The sequence below is a fragment of the Vicia villosa genome, unplaced genomic scaffold, assembly GCF_029867415.1.
Source record: "Vicia villosa cultivar HV-30 ecotype Madison, WI unplaced genomic scaffold, Vvil1.0 ctg.001670F_1_1, whole genome shotgun sequence".
NCBI lineage: Eukaryota > Viridiplantae > Streptophyta > Magnoliopsida > Fabales > Fabaceae > Vicia > Vicia villosa.
The window spans coordinates 412593-422952 of NW_026705694.1; the positions used below are offsets into that span (position 1 = coordinate 412593).

The 10360-nt window shown below is 29.1% G+C and overlaps 1 long non-coding RNA gene across 2 annotated transcripts; it reads right to left on the minus strand.

Moving 5' to 3' along the window:
- Positions 1-5759: 5759 nt before the first annotated feature.
- On the minus strand, positions 5760-8421 carry LOC131636229 (uncharacterized). 2 transcript variants are annotated; one of them, XR_009293984.1, is made up of 3 exons: positions 8036-8421; positions 7609-7667; positions 5760-6809 (listed from the first exon to the last, which is right to left on the minus strand). It is a non-coding gene; the product is annotated as an uncharacterized LOC131636229 (long non-coding RNA). The 2 variants fall into 2 exon arrangements; XR_009293983.1 differs by having other exon boundaries at positions 5760-7532.
- Between the last annotated feature and the right edge of the window lie 1939 nt (positions 8422-10360).

The following is a 10360-nucleotide window of genomic DNA, read 5'->3' on the forward strand; positions in this document are numbered from 1 at the left end:
GCTTTTTGGAGGCCTTATTTTGTTTGAATATGGATTAGATCTACTAGTCTCATCGATCTCAGTTTGAGACACTTTTCATTGTGTTTTTATTAGGTTGATGTAATTTTATTTTTATTATGTTTGACACTATTTGTAAAATTCTTTTTTGCTGCATAATCTTTTCGGTTAGTACATGTTTCAAGTAGATAACGAACATCAAATGACAAATAACAAACAAATATAGTTAACAAACATCAGATGACAAACAACAAACAAGCATAAACAGTACTCCGAACACATACCGGAAGACTCTGGACGAATCAGACACTTCATTATGTCCTCAACAGATCTTTGGATTTGCGCATCCAATTCGATCAGACCTTTAGTTATCCTACGACGAAATGATTTCCACATGGCCTTCACATCTTTATCATGCTTCAACTCGATTAAGTTGTATTTCACCTTTCCATTCGTATCAATCCAATTCTCCCGAAACTCGATCTTTGTCACCCTTCTGTTATCAGAATCAGGCAGCTAATTGTTCAACGTTTCTTTCAAGGTGACAAAGGATTCTGCGTCATTTGGAATCTTGGTTTGAACAGCAGGGTTGCGGCCATTGAAATACACAGATACCTTAATAAAATACTGAGGAAGAGGCATTTTGTTGAAATGATGTGTTATCCCATAACCATAACACCCCTATTTATACAAATGGTAGTGTATTCTAGACCACACAAATGTGTCGGTGCAATCAGGACCCTCCAAAAGTGTCGGCAAAATCTCAACCGTTTAAAAAAATAAAAAATTGAAACATACCGGAAATTTAGTTTATTTCAAATTTCTAGTATACCGAAAATTTGAAAATTCTAGTATACCTGAAATTTCAAAATTCCGGTTAATCGAAAATTTAAAATAAACTAAATTTCCGATATGTTGTATCGGATATTTAAAATTAACTGAATTTCTAAAAATTTTGAGGTGCATACCCGAAATTCTTTATTTTTCACATTTTTTTTAACAGAAATAAAATTAGAATAAAAAAATTGGGAGGATGGCATGTACAAATTATGGAGTGGCAAGATAATTTCTCTATTTTGTGGAGTAAAACTTTGAACGGGGTGTCCTGGGTTTAATACCTAGGTTAGTTCACTTTCATATTTTTGGTAATTCAATTTCTTTGTTCGCTTTAGTTATTACAACAAAGTTGACTTAAATTTTATTTTATTCTCTTGTTATAATTTTTTATATTTTAAAACATCATTTATATTTAATGTTATTTTAAATAATTTTTTAAAAAAGATTATTTTGTAGATATATCATTTTAAAAAGTAATGTAATTTTGATTATATTAAAATTTTTATAATAAATATTTAAATAGTTTGATGTTAAAATTATTATTTTAATTTATAAAAAATAATTAAAAATTACTTCTATTATATTTTTAAAAAATTCTCATAAAAACATTAAATATTTTAAAATATTTATATGATTAATTTTTTTAATTCAATAACAAAAATTGGTTCTATAAAAGCTTTAATTTTGATATCATTTTTAAATTACAAATTAACTTACATAGCATTTTAGAGTTCCTATAAATTACTTAAAATTATCTTTTAGAAATTTATGATTTTATAATAAGTAAAGTGTAGTTTATTTTAATTTTGTAATATTATTTTAAAAAATTTATTATTCTGTTATAAATATTTAAATAACTAGATGTCAAAATTATTCTTTTAATTTATAAAAAAATATGTTTCATCAAAGATCCATAGCAATTTATGGTTTTTATAAATTACTTAAAATTATTTTTTCGAAGATATATCGTCTACTAATGAAGAAGTTTCTTCAAAGAGAATATATGTTTCGAACAATGAAGATGATGAAGAAGCCTCTGTTAACAAAGTATCTGAAAGAAGAAATGATAGAGCATTGTATAAATAATGTCAAATGAAATTGAACTCATATAATTGAAAAATGCAATTTTTACTATGATCAACTAAGCTAATATTTTTTCCCGTATGCGCTTTTATATCTATATATAATCATTTCTTAATCGTTAACCTTTAATGAAAAAAATGAACCCAAAAAAAAAATTCAAGATTACTTTTTCACTTTTTTATTAGGGATCCATTTTTATTAATTGTGCTGAGTCTCTGAAAAGTCAAGACCGGCTCTATTTTTGAAAGTTGCATTTGTGGATAAGTAAAAAATAGTAATAGAACTAATATGATTATAATTCCATTAATTACAAGTTATGGAGAGAGATATGGTTGTATGGTTTTGACATTGACTTGATTATATTTATGTTACCCTGTCTAATGCGCCCCCTAAAGATTGGAGTATTGTCGGTAACTCTGATTTTGTTTTGGGGAAGTCGATGATGGACTTTGGAGAGATGTTTGATGAGGAAGTCATCTAGTTGAGCAACTATGCTAACACGATGAATTTCGAGTTTCTCTTGTTGTATCAAATCACAACCAAAGTGAATGTCAATGAAAGTGCTTGACAAACCATCATCTTTGATTGTTGATAATAGAGTGAGGACCAATTTGGCATAAGTCAATTTTGTTCTTTCAAGTAACTCGACAATATATTTAGTTTGGCAGTGGAATAAGCCTAGTGGTTTGAATGACTTCAACACCAAGGAAGTAATGTATTGGACCTAAATCTTTAGTGAAGAATGAATTTGCTTGCAAGCCTTGTTATGCATTCATGTATTTTATCACGGAAGTTGCATGTCATCAACATACAAAAGAGTGTTCAAATTGGGAGGAAAGTATGCGTATTGTTTTGACTTTTGTGTGTTGTGTGTAGTGGTATGGTTGAGGGGTGTTGATATATATTGGTTGCGGTGAAAATTGGGGGTTAAATATGCTGTTATTGGTGGTTGCATTATGAGAATTTAACTTTCCACCTTATACATGACAACCCCACCTATGAAAAAACTGTTCAACCAGTTTAAATTACCATATTTTCACAAATTTACGGAAAGAATAGGATATTTCAAATTCTCTAACGATATCGGAAATTTCGAAAGCGTATCGAAAATTTGGCTAAAACAAGTAAGATTTACAGTTATTTTATGAAATTTTCAGTATATTGTAACGGAAATTTCAAAATTTCCGGTATTTGCTACCAGAAAATTCAAAATTTTTGGTATTATCATTTATCAATATTACCGAAAATTTTAAAATTTCTGATGCGTATTATCATACTCGAAATTTCTAGTATTTCAATTTTTTATTTAAAAAAAATGTTATTTTCTTTATATTTTTAATTTTTGTAGTGACGACCAGAGGCAGGGACGGTTCTATTGCGGGACGGACCACCGATAGAGTCGGTGCGGTTGCTCGAACTGTTGATGAGGCGCATGCCTCAGAGCTACGTGCTGGACGCCTTCCTCCGATCGGTTCTAACCGAAAACAGAGGGCTAAGCAGCACACGGTGACTGGGTTCCGTGCACCTAAGCCTCCTATTTATATAAATGGTGATGCATTCTAGACCACACATATATGTCGGCGCAATCAGGACCCTCCAAAAGTGTCGGTAAAATCTCAACCGTTAGAAAAACCTAATATTGAAATATACTGAAAATTTAAGTTATAATGAAATTTTCGGTATTGTCCGGAAATTTGAAATTTCTGATATACCAAAAATTTCAAATACACTACTGAAAATTTTCTCGTACCAGAAATTTCGTCCAAATTTTTTTAATCTCATCAAAGATAAAATTGGAATAAATTTTTTTCGAATGGCATGTATAATTCTCATGCATTATGTGTTTGGATAAAGGGTGTTTGTGTATGATGACTGTGATGAAAGTTAGAGGTTAAATATAATTGTTGTGGGGTTGGATTACTTGTTGGTGTTTGGTTGAAGAAGTTGGTGTAAGTTGGTTGTTGAGAGAAAAATGACTTAGATTGTTGTGTTGAAGAAGGTGTGCATTCACAAAGGTTAATTAGAACTTACTCTCTTATTCTTATTTATAAATAACTTTTAATTTTTTATTTATTTATTGAATAAATAATATATTTAGATTATAGGTAAAATAGATATATCAATTATTTAATAAATTTAAAAAGTTAAAATTTATTTAGAAATAAGAATTATGAATAGGGAAATGCTAATCAGTATCTTCAAGACAATGATTAAGACTTTAAAATAGTAAATTTATCTTGATAATCTGCATATTTAATGCTTCAAAAATTAAAATATTATATTTTTTATAAAATATTTGTTTTTTTTAAAATGGTTAACCATTGCCCTGAGGGTATTTATTAGCAAAACCCTTATAAATAAGAATAGAGTGAGTATTTAATAAAGATAAATATAAATACAATGCATTAAACCAAGGGAAAAGCTAACATGTGCCCTAAGGGAATTATTATACTTTTCAACTTAACTTCACAGGGAATTATTATGCCAGCCAAGACAAAATTGTGTAAGTGCATCCACTTGTGTTGCACTACTTGGTTCAAAATATCCATTTGTGTTGCTCTACTTGGTTCAAAATCATATGGGTTAAATATACAAATTTCTTGTGAATTTTTATTTTAATCTTTAATAAAGTTTTTTTTTAATCCCCTCGTAATATTAAAATTCTCTTACTGTAATATTTTGTGCACACTCTTTGAATTCATATTCCATTTTACTAATGACATGGCAGTCTAGATAAATAATATATATATTTTAATATTTCATTAATTTTTAATTTTTAATTTTATTTTTAACTTATATATAAAGAAATAAAAAAAATAATAAGAAAAAGTCACGCAGGAATGTCACGCTGACAAACTTAATGAAATATTTAGTGAAATGTGGCATTCAAGAGTCTAAGTGACGAAATCTAAATATTACAAAGGAGATTTAAAAAAGATTATTTTACAAGAACTTAAAACGAAACTCGCTAACATTACATTACAGTGTGTTGTATATTTAATCCAAACGTAAAATCATGTTCCCATGACTCGGACATAGTCTTGTTATTTTGATATTTAAATAGAAAGTATATAAATAAATAGGTATACTATATTTATAAATCAAAAGTACTGAATAAGTAAATAAACAAATATAATGTACATATAAATAGAAAATATTTATAAACAAGTAAATAAATTTAATACATACGACTAGAAAAATATATATAACAAAGGATGAAAAGTTCTTAAAAATGAAATTTTCCCAAAAAAGTTTTTTTTAAAAGAAAACTACACGGCTAATTGGGCTGATTATCGCTAATGTTGATGTATCAATCACTTGGTATGTGTTTAGTATTGACTATACACAATTGAAATATAGTAAAAAATCGAATTAACCAAATCAATTTAAATTTTATTAATTTGGTTTGATTTTGTTAGGTTTTATTTTTAAAGTTAATAAACCAAATCAAACTGTACATTTTCTTTTTAGTGTCAAAACCGCACCGTAAACACCCATAATAATTTTAATAAAATAGCTATTTTATTTTTTAACGTAAAAATGATCTTTTAACAAAAACATTTTAGAAGAAATTTATACATTTAAGTTAGACGTGAACCTATAATTATTTACTTTGCTTATTTTTTATCTAACACCGTTGACTGTTTGTGGAGGATCTTAGGCTCAGTTGTAGCTTTCTTTGAATGATAATGGGCTTGTTCATTGTTTTGTTAATTGTTATTTCTCGCACCCCATGGCTTACAATGTTATCTAAATATTCGTTAACATTTTTTTTTTTTTTTGGATTTTTAAAGAAAAAATGAGTTTTTTATTTTTACATTTGGTACAATGTTTCTTGGCTTTTTAGTTGAGTTTTCACACTTAATCTCTTTCATAATATTTGAAGCTTTAATATTCCTTACTTGATTCATCATAGACTTAAAACTTCATTTGTGACAATTTGTTTTTTGGATGATGAGGCTTGATAAAGCTTCTTTGATATACACAATCATTAGAGATTGCTTGACTAGATATCACCATAGACTCCACCAAACTCAGATTGACATTAAGTGTTGTCTTTATTTAATCTGACTTAATATATAGATCTCCCAAACAAATCTTGATCTTAATAGAACATATTTGATCATTACTTTTCTTGACAGATGAAGACTTCACATTATGTCGTTTAGGATATAGTGTTGTCATCATAAAAACAATCATGAATATCCATCTCCTGCAAATAATTGTACCTACAAGCACACAGATCCACGTATTTTAGATACTAAGAAATGGATTTTTTATAGAAGAATAAAAATGATAATTATAAATGGAGGGTACTACAAGATAATTTGTGTTTAGCTACGACAAAAACAGAAACAAATTTGTAGCTAATCTCTATCAAACAAAGTTAGTTGGAGATTTGTTTGGGATTAACTACAATATAAGCCGTAACATGGATTGGGTGGCTAATTATCTATACCAAAATTTCCTAGCAAAGTACCAACTAATATTTAAATATACCTAGCTAAATCACAACCAAACTCTAGCAAAATTGGGTATGCAGTTTAGATATTCTAACTAAACAACCTCAACTTCGCCACAAAAATATCATAGCAAATCTCAAGCTAAAGATTTAAAAATATACTCTCAAACTGAACCTCTTGCCTGCATCAAATTCAGACTTAAGAACTGTCCAAATTGGATTGCACATAAAAAACCAAATGTGAACTATCCTGAAAAATGTGAAAAGATCAAACACTGGTCACAAAGTTAATTTTGGAACAAAATCAATCATTTAGAAATCCATATGACACACCTTCCTAGGAATATTCGTGGTCAACTGAGATCCATTCTTACACGTATCATCCAGTGAAGTTCTTCTAGCAGCTTCTCTCTTAATGACAGTAACAAATCTATAAATCAACATCGAATTATGGTTTTTAGACCTCCATAATTGGCTTACTATGAGGCAAAACATGGAGGAGAGATTCATATCAAAGGCCATATACACACATACATAAATTGGTCAATATAAGAACACTAAATAATCTAATGTTTTAATGATTTCTAGTATATGTATTTTAAGCTAAGGTCTACTATTGTTAGTCCGTAGCTTCAAAGGGACTGCAATTAGAGGGTAAACTATGTGTAGTATGAAGAATTGTTAAGTTTTTAAATGTTTGTCTAATTAGAAAGGCCGTTTACAAATTACAACCATATAATCCAGAATAAAGCCTCCAACTAATGTGCCCACTATATGAGATGAGCAATTCTTGCATGGACACGGCCCTAAATCCACATTCTTAGGAACAACCAATAAGAAAGAGTTCTTTTTAAATTTATTTTAATTTTGTTTTTAATGGGATTCATGGGGTGGTTGAGAGTATGAAGGAGAGAGAAAAATCAGTATTTATTTTTTAATTAATTAAAATTCTGTGATTGGTTGTGTGTAAAACAATTTCTTAGGTATGTGTCCACCTAAGAATTTTCCATATGAGATTGTGACTTTCTTTAAGCTCTCATTGCTTACAAAAGAAACATAAAAAATATTCTCCAAAAGAGTCTACAAATTTCACACAATATATGGAGACTTCTCCTTCTTTTTCTGTCCATCAAGAAGGAAGCAATAACAGTGCCTATACCAGAATCAAACACCAAATGTAATGTTTGAGAAATAGCACATACATTTATAGAATAAAAAATAGTACTAACCAAAAACATTTGATGCACCAACCAAAGCACTTGCTGCAACATCATAAGTGATTCCAGCACTGCGGAAGGCAGGAGTTGAATATTAAACAACGATATTTATTCCAGCCAATTGCTGGAGTAAGAAAAGTGTTGCACCAACACTGACAACTGTAACAACAAATTTTCTAAAAAAATGCTACAAGAAATCATTCAGCATAAGTCATTTCAGAACAAACCAAAATGAAGTTCAGCTTTAAAAGCTGAATGTTAGCATCTACCGTAACAAACATGTTAAACTAGCTGATAAAGATATAATTAATAGTAGTTCAAACCTATTCGTCATTTGATAATCAAACCTAGAGTATGTCTAAACTTAAATTTTACAATACCTTTTCGATATCGGCTACTAAACAGTTCTGAGAGATTTGATTCAAGAAAAATCAATTACCTCAACTATTAGGTTTTGAGAAATGCGTGAGCGATTTCGAATGGCAAAGTAACTATTAGAAAGTTGAAGCAGCGATTTTCAAAGAGAAAGTTAAAACAGTGATTTCCAACGAAGAAGGAGAAGTAGAAGCTTCTATCAATGAAGGAGAAGTTGCAATTTCAATCGATGATAAGAAGCATGGATTTCGATAGATGATAAAGAAGCATTGATTTTGATTGACCAAGGAGAAACATCGGTTTCAATGACGGAGAAGTAGCGATTTTGATTGGAGAAATTACGGTTCGATGAAGCAAAAGTTGATTTTAGGAAAAGTGATTTTAAGAAAAAGTGGTTTTGATGGAGATTTTTCGTCTGAGAAGGAGAAGTGATTTTGGAGAAAAAGTAATTTGGGGAAAAGGGTTTTACGTGAGTATTTTATGATAAACGTTTTGTTTTAATTAAAAAATAATTTTCTTCAAAAGGATAAGATGTTTTAAGAAACCACGGTAACATATGATAAATAATATTTAAATTTTTTATTTATATAATTTTAATTAAATGGATGTCTTTTAAATTGAAATTAACTATGAAAATAATTTGTAGTAAAATTTCTCTTAATTTCTTGTAATGGGGGAACAAACTCAATCTGTCATTATTATATAAAAAAAATCCATCTCTAGACAATCTTCCGAGAAGGGGACATTTCCACATCATTGCTATCATTGACGGTTGTAACAAGTTTTCCAGAACCACGAACAGAATCATCACGATAAGAGGATGGTGAACTTGAGTGGTTAGAACCATTATTTTGTTCCATGATTCTCTTCACTATATTTCCTTCAATCATGTCATCTACAAAACAACAATGAGCAACACGAAGTGGATGAAGCAAGACAAAACATTATTAAGACATATATAACATACAAAGAGCTTCTTCTTTCACGGCAAAAAGAAGGCAAATGGAATATATTCGACGAGGAGAATTCCTCATATACTAAGACAATGCATAATCCATAATTTTCCTAAGAAATTTCACATTATCTTTTAAATACCAAGACACTGCATAATCCATAATACACATATTTTCTACACACCCTTGGAAATAATCACATGACTAACATCAGTTAAAGCACAACCTATATGATGAACCGACAATGCACATTGTCTTGTGAGAATCCCGGGCAAGAGGCTAGGAGATTAACTTTAAGAAAAACACATATATTGGAAGCCTCTAATGTGCGCCCAAAAAGGCTTCAAGCCCAACTTTGTAAGAAATGCTAAAATGCTAAAGGAAATTTCTTTATGTACTCATATACATATTCATATATTTACAATGAAATCTTCAAAATACTTCTATATTTCGAATATACATATTTGAAGACATTTTTTTTTTGGAAATGGCTGACTTCGGAGATGCATAACTCAATTTTTGGTCTTAGGATTTTTCAGATATGCATATCCGAAAAACTCAATATTTGTTAAAAAATTAAAATCAAGGTGAATCAATTGTATTAATAGTATAATTAATTGTATTAATCAAAATATATAATTAAATATATACCATTTTAATCAAGATATATAATTAAATATATATCATTTTTATCAAGATATATAATTAATTAAATATTTAAATCAATACATTATTCTCATATAAAATTAATTAAAAATAATTATATAAATTAAAAATTATAATGCTTATAAAAGAATATTTTTAACATGATAATTTCATTAATTAACAACATTACTATAATATTATTTTTATTGATTAAATGGTTCTTCATTGCACCCTTAATATAAGATTAATATAAGAGAGTTCAAGTTTAATCGAAACACCAAATGTATAATGTTGTAATCATTTAAGGCCCAACTAATAGAGGTTTAGTCCAATATGAAGGCCCTCAAGAGGATAATGGTAAGAGGCATATGAGTTTTCATATTCAAAGATCAAAGGGTACCGACTACACCATGATGACGCCAGATATATGATGTCATTCTCTTAGAGTTGTTATCCACAAAAAGGTTATAACACCACAAAACGGATTCAGATCCTCTGCAGCATTTTTTGTGCTGCCATTCCTCCTGCTCAAATTTTGATCATTGAATTTAATCCACGTGTTTGATCTCCCATGTTTTGCAACATTTTTTTTACCTCTTTCTTTTTCCACCATTAGATTAGGACAGAATATACAACATGAGACAATAAATTGGAGAGGATCCAATTTCCCACAAAATCTATGATGGACCTGCTCTAAAAGGACACTTGATCAGAGTCATTAGAAGGTGCATAGTTGTCAGATCATTTTGAGAATAATCTTTTGACATCTTTCCTTTTTTACAATTATCCGA